Below are 10,564 nucleotides of genomic sequence, written 5' to 3' on the forward strand. Positions count from 1 at the left end.
AAGTGGAAAAATTCCTACCCAGCCCCAACAATATGGCAACCAACAATTGTCCATAGCAAGGTCGCATCTGAGCAATGCATGGAAAGAGGGTGGGTGGGTTGGGAGATCTGGCGATGGGGCAAGAGACAGGGTGCCGGCTGGCCACATTAGAGTTAAGTCGCCTGTGGCCACACCCACCCCGAAAGCTGATTGGCTGGGGCCGTTCCATAGGAGGAAACAAACCCCAGCAATGATGACATGGGCGGCATGACACAGGGGAGAGGCGGCATCCCTCTGCCTCTTAGGCCGGTAAGATGTTGTGACCTGGCTGCCCAGCCGCAATGCCGCCCACCAGGAAAAGGTGAGCGGACTTGTGATAAAGAAGGAGCAGGATCTGGGTTTGTTATGTACTGAGTTGAATAGGATCCAAAATGCAGCAGTCTGATTGGTCCTAGAACAATAGGATTCAGAATGCAGCAGTCTGATTGGTCCTAGAACAATGCAGCAGTATGATTGGTCTGCAGGAGCCACCCAATCCAGCTCCAGATGGAAGTGAATCCACAACCTGATTGGCCTACAAGAGAATCCTGGAATTAGCCAATCACGTGCAGCCCATTGTGTAAATAATGTATATAAAGCAGATACTTTGGGGGAACTTTCATTCCTCCTCACCACTATGAGCTGAATAAAGAGCATGAAATCCACTCTTGACTCTGAGTATATTTCAGGGTTCCAGATGAGGTTGAGAGCAGAGGAAACATCCAAAACCACTTTGGGAGCTCATCACAGCTGAAGTGAGATTTGAAGAGGTGACATTCTAGTTCACACCCTTAACACCATTCCAGCTCTCTCCATGCTAAGATTTAATTCGTTTACCACCTTGGCAGGTAAACAGCAATGAATAAGTAGCTCAGTGGCAGAGCACATGTCTTCCCTGTAGAGAAGGCTCAACAGCCAGCATGTCAGGGAGAGTCTCATAGAATTGTAGAGTTGGAAGGGACCCCACGGGTCATCTAGTCCAACCCTCTGCACTGCAGGAATCTCAGCTAAAGCATCCATGATATAAGGCTTATTCTCCTTTTCTGAACCCTGGTGAGCCAACACAAGCCAGTGAAGAGAGATGGTACAATAGCCTGTCTCAGTATAAGGCCACTCCCTATGTCCCTATACAAAACACAGAATTAAAATATTTTAGAATAATGCAGACCAAAAACCAGCAGAGCCAAAGCATCGTTTTGGAGGAATAAGGTAAAAATGAACTTTGCTCCTCCGGACCAAAACAGGTTCCAGAAGGTCCCAAGAACGCCTTTAGAGATGGAGCTCACCAGACTTTCTGGCCAGGGTGTTCTTGGAATAGTATAGAAATGGGAAAGGAATTATCTAGGAAGTGGGAATCTTCATTCAGATATGCTAAGACTGCAGGCTCTGGGCTGACCTTGCAGAGCGAGGGAAAGCAGTGAAGCAGCTAACGAGTTTGACCTGTCTCTCCTCCAGGGAATTGTAATTGGATGTGGAATCTTTTCCTTCTAGGTCATTCCCACCCAGCTCAGGAGCAGGACAGCTGGATTCTGTGCCATCTGCTCGGTGGCTCGTGTCAGGTTCTCGTTTTATGAGTTCAAAGACTGACATCACAAAAGGTTGTCATTACACTTGTCACTTCCTGGCGCTCAAATCCTTACCAGAATAAGGCCAGGAGTTGCTGAGTGAGCAATGTGCCAGCTTGTAAGCCAAGCGAGGTAACGCAGGAAACATGCCGAGAAGGAGAAGGAAGGATTGTGTCCAGAATGGGAGAAATGGAAGCAGAAAAAATGAGGTATTAGCCAAATATTCCCTGCATCCCAGTATTCCTAGGAATGGGTAAAAAACAACAACACTGAGAGCTTTTTTTCTTAAAAAAAGAAAAAAAGAAGTTTTTTAGGGGTACTCTCATTTTCCTACTCATATTGAAATACTGCTCCTTAATGAGGCCAAACTTAGATTCACAAAATGAAGGGGTATGCGTACCCCTGTGTCCCCCCAGAAAAAAGCACTGGGAATACCACTAAATCAAATTATTCATTCTGTTCAGATCTGCTTGGATGAGGCTAGCAATTCCTCATCTAGTCTCCTCTGATTATGCTTAGACCTACTTATAGGGGTAGGCAAAATCTGTCAATTTCAGTCTCTCATTTTTCTAATCTTAAAATCAGTTCGCCACATCGGTTTGCCATTTAAAATAAGTAAAGTGGTACCTTGGATCTCAAACAGATTAGTTGACGAACAAATTGGCTTCCAGAAGCTGAAAACCCGGAAGTAAGTGTTCTGGTTTCTGAACATTTTTTGGAAGCGAATGTCCAATTCGGCTTCCGCTTGAGTGCAGGAAGCTCCTGCAGCCAATCAGAAGCTGTGCCTTGGTTTTTGAATGGTTTCGGGAGTCAAACAAACTTCCAGAAAGGATTAAGTTTGAGAACCAAGGTTCCACTGTGTTATGTACTGAGTTGAATAGGATCCAAAATGCAGCAGTCTGATTGGTCCTAGAACAATAGGATTCAGAATGCAGCAGTCTGATTGGTCCTAGAACAATAGGATCCAGAATGCAGCAGTCTGACTGGTCCACAGGAGCCACCCAATCCAGCTCCAGGTGGAAGTGAATCTGCAACCTGATTGGCCTACAGGAGAATCCTGGAATTAGCCAATCACGTGGGGCCCATTGTGTAAATAATGTATATAAAGCAGACATTCTGTGGGAACTTCCATTCCTCCTCACCACTATGAGCTGAATAAAGAGCATGAAATCCACTCTTGACTCCGAGTATATTTCACACTGTATGTATGAACCTTGTCATATAAACCCGCTGCTGTAATCTGAAGTGGTAAAGCTCCAGTCCAGATTTACTCCCCTCTTCCCTACATGAGCAGCGTTGCAGAGGGGGAAGTAGTGGAGATGAGCACATTCACTCCACCCTTTCCCTCTTTTTTTTTTACTGGTGTAAACACCTTTCAGAACCCTCATTTTCCTGGTTCTAAATGGCGTGAGGAGCCTACATGACACTTGTGTCACATGGAAAAACAAACAAGGCCTCTAGCAAGAAGAGGCTTTTGTCTTGCCCTTTGGCAAAGCATGGATTGCAAGCACTTTGGAGCAGGACCTTGCGCAGTGATGGTGTGAAATTTTTGATTGTTAGCAAATCAGTTAGTGATGGAACAGATTCAGCAAAGCACAAACTGTATTTTCTCTCTTCGTGTATAAGTTTATTTCTTAGATTCTAACAACTCATGGAGATTTTCATTAGTTAAACATGCAAGCCTGGTGCTTGATTGTTATTAGATCTGATCTGTACAGCCAGCAGGGCAGATATGTTTTTGCTGCTTCTTTTTTTACTACACACAAATGAGAAGTTTTATGGGGACTAAAACGTGAAGACTCATCTCGGAGGCTGACTTCCGGACCACATTTCGTCTGTGGGGTTTCCTGTCTCTAGTGGATTCAGTTCATCAAGGCCTCCTGCTGCAATGGGTCCCTTCACTTTAATGGGTCTCAGGGCTGTTGTCTTATCTTCCCCGCTAGGTGTGATGGGTACATTGCTTTTTGCAGGGCAGGGTTTATATGTGTGTTGGGGTGTGTGTGTCGCCCACAGGTTTTGTGTGTGGGTTGACTCTTTATCATCCTTAAATATTTTGTGGTGCGGGTACCCTTTTAGCCACTGAGGTTGTCAATTTAATAAGGGGTTTTAAGAGTAATTGGTAACTTCAGCTCAAAGTACACGTTAAACTAAATGCATAGCTTGCTGCTGTTTTTTCCCTTCATTTAGTTACAAGTTCAGGGGCACCACCACTACTCCATTTCTCATTGAGACATCAGCATGCAGGGAGGGAAGATTTCACCCTCTCCTCCAATGATGCAAAGCCACTGGAAAACCTTCCCCCATCCTCAGTGATGTTATAAGGCTGCTGCTGCTGCTGCTTCTTCTTCTTCTTCTTCTTCTTCTTCTTCTTCTTCTTCTTCTTCTTCTTCTTCTTCTTCTTCTTCTTCTTCTTCTTCTTCTTCTTCTTCTTCTATTTGTATACCGCCCTTCATCCAAAGACCACAGGTTCACAACATAAAAATACAAAATGAAAACACAAAATGCATAACAAAACAAACAAAAAAGCAAAACAAACCAATATCCCCCCCCAGACATATTTAAAAGGCCATAGAATGTCAATCAGCCAAATGCCTGGTTGGAGAGAAACTATTATTTTTATTTACTAAATTATTGGGGGGGGGGCTCCCACTGGTTGTCAAATAGAGAATTAAAGTAGCATCTAGTTTGGCCCCCCGGGTGGTAGTTTTCCAATATCATTTTAAGTTACTCCCCACTTCCCTGTTGAGCAGGCTGTCCTACTCACTGTCCTAATGGCAACTGGGATGCAGGTGGCGCCGTGGTCTAATCCACTGAGCCTCTTGGGCTTGCTGTTCAGAAGTCAGTGGTTCAAATCCCTGCTCCTGTTGCTCTGTCCCAGCTTCTGCCAACCTAGCAGTTTGAAAGCACACCAGCGCAATTAGATAAATGGGTACCACTGCAGCAGGAAGGTATACAGCGTTTCCGTGTGCTCTGGCTTCCGTCATGGTGTCCCGTTGCACCAGAAGTGGTTTAGTCCTGCTGGCCACATGACCCGGAAAGCTGTCTGCGGACAAATGCCTGCTCCCTCGGCCTGAAAGCAAGATGAGTGCTGCAACCCCATAGTCACCTTTGATTGGACTTAACTGTCCAGGGGTCCTTTTACCTGTCCTTTTACCTTTTACCTAATGGCTACCAGGTTTTGTTGTTGTTCAGTGTGACTTAAGCATAAGTGTGTTTATGATCCTGAAAAGAAAATCCACCCTGAGTCAGGAGTATATCTTGAGTGAACAGAACTGTGCCAAGTGGGTGGCATTCGAGCATTACAGTGATACCTCGGGTTAAGAACTTATTTCGTTCTGGAGGTCCATTCTTAACCTGAAACTATTCTTAACCTGAGGTACCACTTTAGCTAATGGGGCCTCCTGCTGCTGCCATGCCACCGGAGCACGATTTCTGTTCTCATCCTGAAGCAAAGTTCTTAACCTGAGGTACTATTTCTGGGTTAGCGGCGTATGTAACCTGAAGCGTCTGTAACCCGAGGTACCACTGTATTGTAACTTTGGTGGTGGGCTGGCTGAATTGTTCCCATTCTTAAAAACAAGCTTTCATTCATTAACTAGAGCAGTGTTTCCCAACCTTTTTTGGGCAAAGGCACACTTGTTTCATGAAAAAAATCTCGAGGCACACCACCATTACAGCCCCGTGACGTCAGCGCGCAGCGTCACGCCGGGAGGGACATGAATTGCTAGCAAATTACATAATCACCTCCTTGAGGGCTGGCTCATCTTCTCCGAAGGCAGAACCCCATTAATTAACAGCACAGACTCACACCATAGCCAAGACGAGGGGGGAAAACCTCAGTCATGCACAGTCATGCACATGTGGGGGCTAAATGAGGACGAAGACCGGGCACAGAGCAGGGTTCAAATCACCCCACCTGGCCAGGACAATCCCTGGGTGCTCCCTTGGGCCACTCGCCTGACCCACCTCGCAGGGCTGTTGTTGCGAGGATAACACGGGGAGAACCACGCGCGCCCCCGGGAGCTCCTTGGAGGAGAAAGCGGGCGATGAATGTAATGCACGAAATATATGAGAGGCGACCAGGTTTTGCAGGTGAGGGGCCCCCGCCAGCCTCCGCTTCCAACACCCGGCGCAACGACGCCGAAGTTTCCCCCCGGGCTCGGCTCGGGGAGCAGCGCTGCTCCCCCCCGGCTCCCCTTTGCCCTCCCGGCTCTCTCTGCCGCCCACTGGGGACCCCCCTCACCTGCCAAGTCCGGAGCGCCGGTGGAAGTTGCATGCATGCATGCAGGGCGCCGCGTTGCCATTGCATTGCACTGCACTCCATGCAACGCCTGCACGCATGCATTGCCTTGCACGCACGCCAAGGGGTCTCCCCGCGGTCCGATGCGTCCCCTCCGGCGCGGATGCAGCATTGCAAAAATAAAAAACCCCCGACGCAGCCCTACCTGGGGGGCAGCCTCCGCCTCCGCCGCTCCGCCTCCACGGGGATCCCCAGGCTCCATCCTGCCGCCCGATCTCCGCGGGGGCGCAGGCAGGCTGCGCGGGGTCTGCGCGGAAGAGCCCCTGCCCGCCCGGCCGCCGCTGCTGCGCTCATTCCATGGCCGGGAGAAGAGCGCTTCAAACAAAATGCCCGGCCCGCCAGGCCACGCTGGGAAACGTAGTTCGCGCACCCCGCGCGGGCGCGGAGCCCAAGGGCGAGGGGACTACGGATCCCGGCAGCCCCCATGCCGGGGACGGAGGGGGAGAGGCCGGGTGCAGGGATGGAGGGACGGGTGGGCGAGCGAGTGAGTGAGTGGCAGCCGCCAAGCCTTGGCCGAGAGCCAGGAAGGGCCTTCCTGGAGGAGGAGGAGGGAGGCGCAGAGCGGGAGGGAGGGAGGGAACCCCAGGGGTCATCTAGTGACGGCGCCCCAATCGAAAATTTGACTTTAAAAAAAAATCTTTCGAATTTTTTAATTTTTCCCGCGGCACACCAGGCAACATCTCGCGGCACACTAGTGTGCCGCGGAACAGTGGTTGGGAAACACTGAACTAGAGGTTGTCATCTCATGAGTTAAAAAAGCCAATTTCATGCAACCAATTTCACATTGGGCAAATAGTAAGTGTTCCAGGCAGGCAGCGCACCCATTGGCCCCATCTTGGCTACAGCCCATCTTGCAAGGCACCCAGTCAAATTAAATGGACAGGGATTGCACAAAAAGGAGCATTTGGCCAATTGCACAAAGTGTCTCTCTCTCTCTCACACGGCTCATTTTCTTTTCGGCATCAAGGTGGAGGCGGAGGACAGAGGCAGCGCTGGCTTGGCTGGAGATTGAAAGGCTCTAGGGGAAAACTAACAGCATGGAACAGAGATGCATGCAAATTTTGGGAAAGTGATTACATCACCTGGTGCTCATGCTACTATGTAGCCCAGAGGAATTAAACATACCAGTCAGAACTCGCAGAAAACGATGATTTTATGGGCCAAACGATCTGTGCTGGTAGTTTTAAGGGAAAGAGAAATGGATCAGCCACCCTCATAAAATAGTTGCAAAGTGGAAAAATGAATCAGTGAAGATATAACCCAGTATTAAAAATAGTAAATGAAGAAAGGAGAAATGCAGAGGTGGTGTTGAGATATAGCAATTAAACCTGTCTGCCTCCAGATTCCTGAATGTGTTTTGCACTCCAGATAACTAGCCTTGGGGGAATCAGACTCCAGTCTCTTCAACAAGGTGATTTTCCCCCCCAGGCATGCTGCAACAAATTGTTCAACTCCTGAAGCTGGTCCATGGAGCTCCCATTATAATTTTCTGAAGTCTCAACACGGGATATTCTAAATGTGCAATAACATAATGCAATTCAATAGCGAACTTGACTTTCAAATAAGAAGATGGCAGTTGTCAAATGTGAAAATGCAAAGAATACCTATGAGAGCCTTCATAAGAGAGAATGAGAAGATGTGTGGGCCATTTAAAACTCCCTAACCAATCAGGAGATGATTGGTGCTGTCCATTGAACACTGCAGTCCACCTCTTGGGGGCCACATATGCTCAGATGCCTAGGTGCATATCTCTGCATTAAGGCGATTGAAGCCAATAACTAGTTCCACCTCAGCATCTCGTTTTCCCATTCTTTAGAGCAACCTCCTGCAACCCAACACCTTTCAGATATTTTGGATTACAAGTCTTATAATCTCTGATCGTTTACCACACTAGCTGGAGTTGATGGGGGTTGTAGTCTAGAGCATCTGTGGCTCAGGACCGCAATACCTCAAGGACCACCTCTTTCCATATGAACCTACCCGGACCCTGAGATAATCTTCTGAGCCCTCCTTTGTGTGCCCCCTCCTCAAGAGGTCAGGAGGGTGGCAACACGAGAACGGGCCTTCTCTGCTGTGGCTCCCCATCTGTGGGATGCTCTCCCCAGGGAAATTCGCCTGGCGCCTTCATTATACACCTTTAGGTGCCAGGCAAAAACGTTCCTTTTTAACCAGGCCTTTGGTCGATCTGATTTACATCCTATGTTCTTTTAAAATGGTGTGTGTGTGTGTGTGTGTGTGTGTGTGTGTGTGTGTGTAGGGGCTATTGGGTTATTGTTTTTATTTTGATCATGTACCGTATTTTTCACTCTTTAAGACGCACCAAACCACAAGACACACCTAGTTTTTGGGGGAGGAAAACAAGAAAAAATATATTCTGAATCTCAGAACAGCAAGAGGGATTGCTGCGCAGTGAAAGCAGCAATCCCTCTTGCTGTTCTGGCTTCTGTGATAGCTGCACAGCCTGCATTTGCTCCATAAGTCGCATACACATTTCCCCTTACTTTTTAGGAGGGAAAAAGTGAGTCTTATAGAGCAAAAAATACGGTATTTTGTGGTTTTATATCTTGATTTTATTCTGTGAACTGGCCTGAGACCCCTGGGTATAGGGTGGTATATAAATTCAACAAATCATCATCATCATCACCTGGAGGGCACAAAGTTGGGGGAGGATGCACTTCTCCACACACAGTGGAGTATCTTCAGATACACAGTGGTGTATCTGAAGAAGTGTGCATGCACACGAAAGCTCATACCAAGAACTAACTTAGTTGGTCTTTAAGGTGCTACTGGAAGGAATTTTTTTATTTCTCCACACACAGTTGGCTTAGAATGGTACAGTGGTACCTCGGTTCCCGAACACCTCCGTTGTCATATGTTTTGGTTCTCGAATGCCCCAAACCAAGAAGTAAATGTTTCTGAACTTTTTTGGAACCCGAGCGTGGCTTCCGCTGAGTGCAAGAAGCTCTTGCAACCAATGGGAAGCCGTGCCCTGGTTTTCGAACATTTCAGAAGCTGAATGGGCTTCCAGAATGGATTCTGTTCGAGAACCGAGGTACCACTGTACATAGATGAAAAGAAGATGTGTTGCGTGTTGGGAGCTGTATTGAATATTCATTTCCCCTTGCATTGCACTTGGAAGAAAACTGAACAGTCCTGATTGTCTCTTGCATAATTGTGTTCCAGATCTATATTGCCTTCTGTGGAGTCAGCCCATTGACCCATGTAGCTGGCAGCAGCTCTCCAAGATTTAAGACAGGGAGTCTCTCATAGCCCTGCCTGGATCTCCAGGGACTGAACCTGGGAATTGGGACTTTCTGCATGTAAAGTAGATGCTCTGCCACTGAGCTAGAACCCTTTCCCTGTGTTCTTCTGACTCATCTGCCTCTGCACGTATGTCTCCTGCTTTTCCACTCCAGCCAATGAGTGTCACATGAGCTAGTATTTTCTATAAGCAACCTTGAATGTGGATTCCTGTTTGAAGACTCCACCTCTCCTTGTGTAGGCTGAGGCTCCAATCACATTTTAAAACTTGCCTTTTTCCAGGGCTTTAAATTGCGTGCGGAGCCTCTGCTACACATTTCTCATGAGGAGAAACAAACACTTTTGTCTCACCCTTTGCCAGTATATTCACAGTTTCAGAAACTATTGGAGAGCCGAAACACACCCATTTTCGAAAGTCACTTGCAATGAAGTTCTTCAGCTAAGTATCATCTACAAAAATGCATATACAGTGGTACCTCGGGTTAAGTACTTAATTCATTCCGGAGGTCCATTCTTAACCTCAAACTGCTCTTAACCTGAAGCTCCTCTTTAGCTTATGGGGCCTCCCACTGCTGCCGCACGATTTCTGTTCTCATCCTGAAGCAAAGTTCTTAACCCGAGGTACTATTTCTGGGTTAGCGGAGTTTATAACCTGAACCCTATGTAACCTGAGGTACCACTGTACCGGACTAAAGCATCCATAGAAATGCATTAAAAGGTAAAGGTAAAGGTACCCCTGCCCGTACGGCCAGTCTTGACAGACTCTAGGGTTGTACGCTCATCTCACTCTAGAGGCCGGGAGCCAGCGTTGTCCACAGACACTTCCGGGTCACGTGGCCAGCGTGACGAAGCTGCTTTGGCGAACCGGCACCAGAGCAGCACACGGAAACGCCGTTTACCTTCCCACTATAAAGCGGTGCCTATTTATCTACTTGCACTTAAGGGTGCTTTCGAACTGCTAGGTGGGCAGGAGCTGGGACCGAACGACGGGAGCTCACCCCGCCACGGGGATTCAAACCGCCGACCATGCGATCGGCAAGTCCTAGGCACTGAGGTTTTACCCACAGTGCCACCCGCGTCCCTTAGAAATGCATATGCATTAAAAATGCATATATTTGTGCAAATAAATTTTGATGAGTACAGTGGTACCTCGGGTTAAGTACTTAATTCATTCCGGAGGTCTGTACTTAACCTGAAATTGTTCTTAACCTGAAGCACCACTTTAGCTAATGGGGCCTCCTGCTGCCGCCTCGCCGCCGGAGCACGATTTCTGTTCTCATCCTGAAGCAAAGTTCTTAACCTGAAGCACTATTTCTGGGTTAGTGGAGTCTGTAACCTGAAGCGTATGTAACCTGAGGTACCACTGTACTTTAAAAAAATTGTAATATGAGAATGTTTAAAAAACTACAGTAATATGGGA

Source organism: Podarcis liolepis (genome assembly GCF_965112155.1).
Source record: "Podarcis liolepis genome assembly, chromosome: 5".
Lineage (NCBI taxonomy): Eukaryota > Metazoa > Chordata > Lepidosauria > Squamata > Lacertidae > Podarcis > Podarcis liolepis.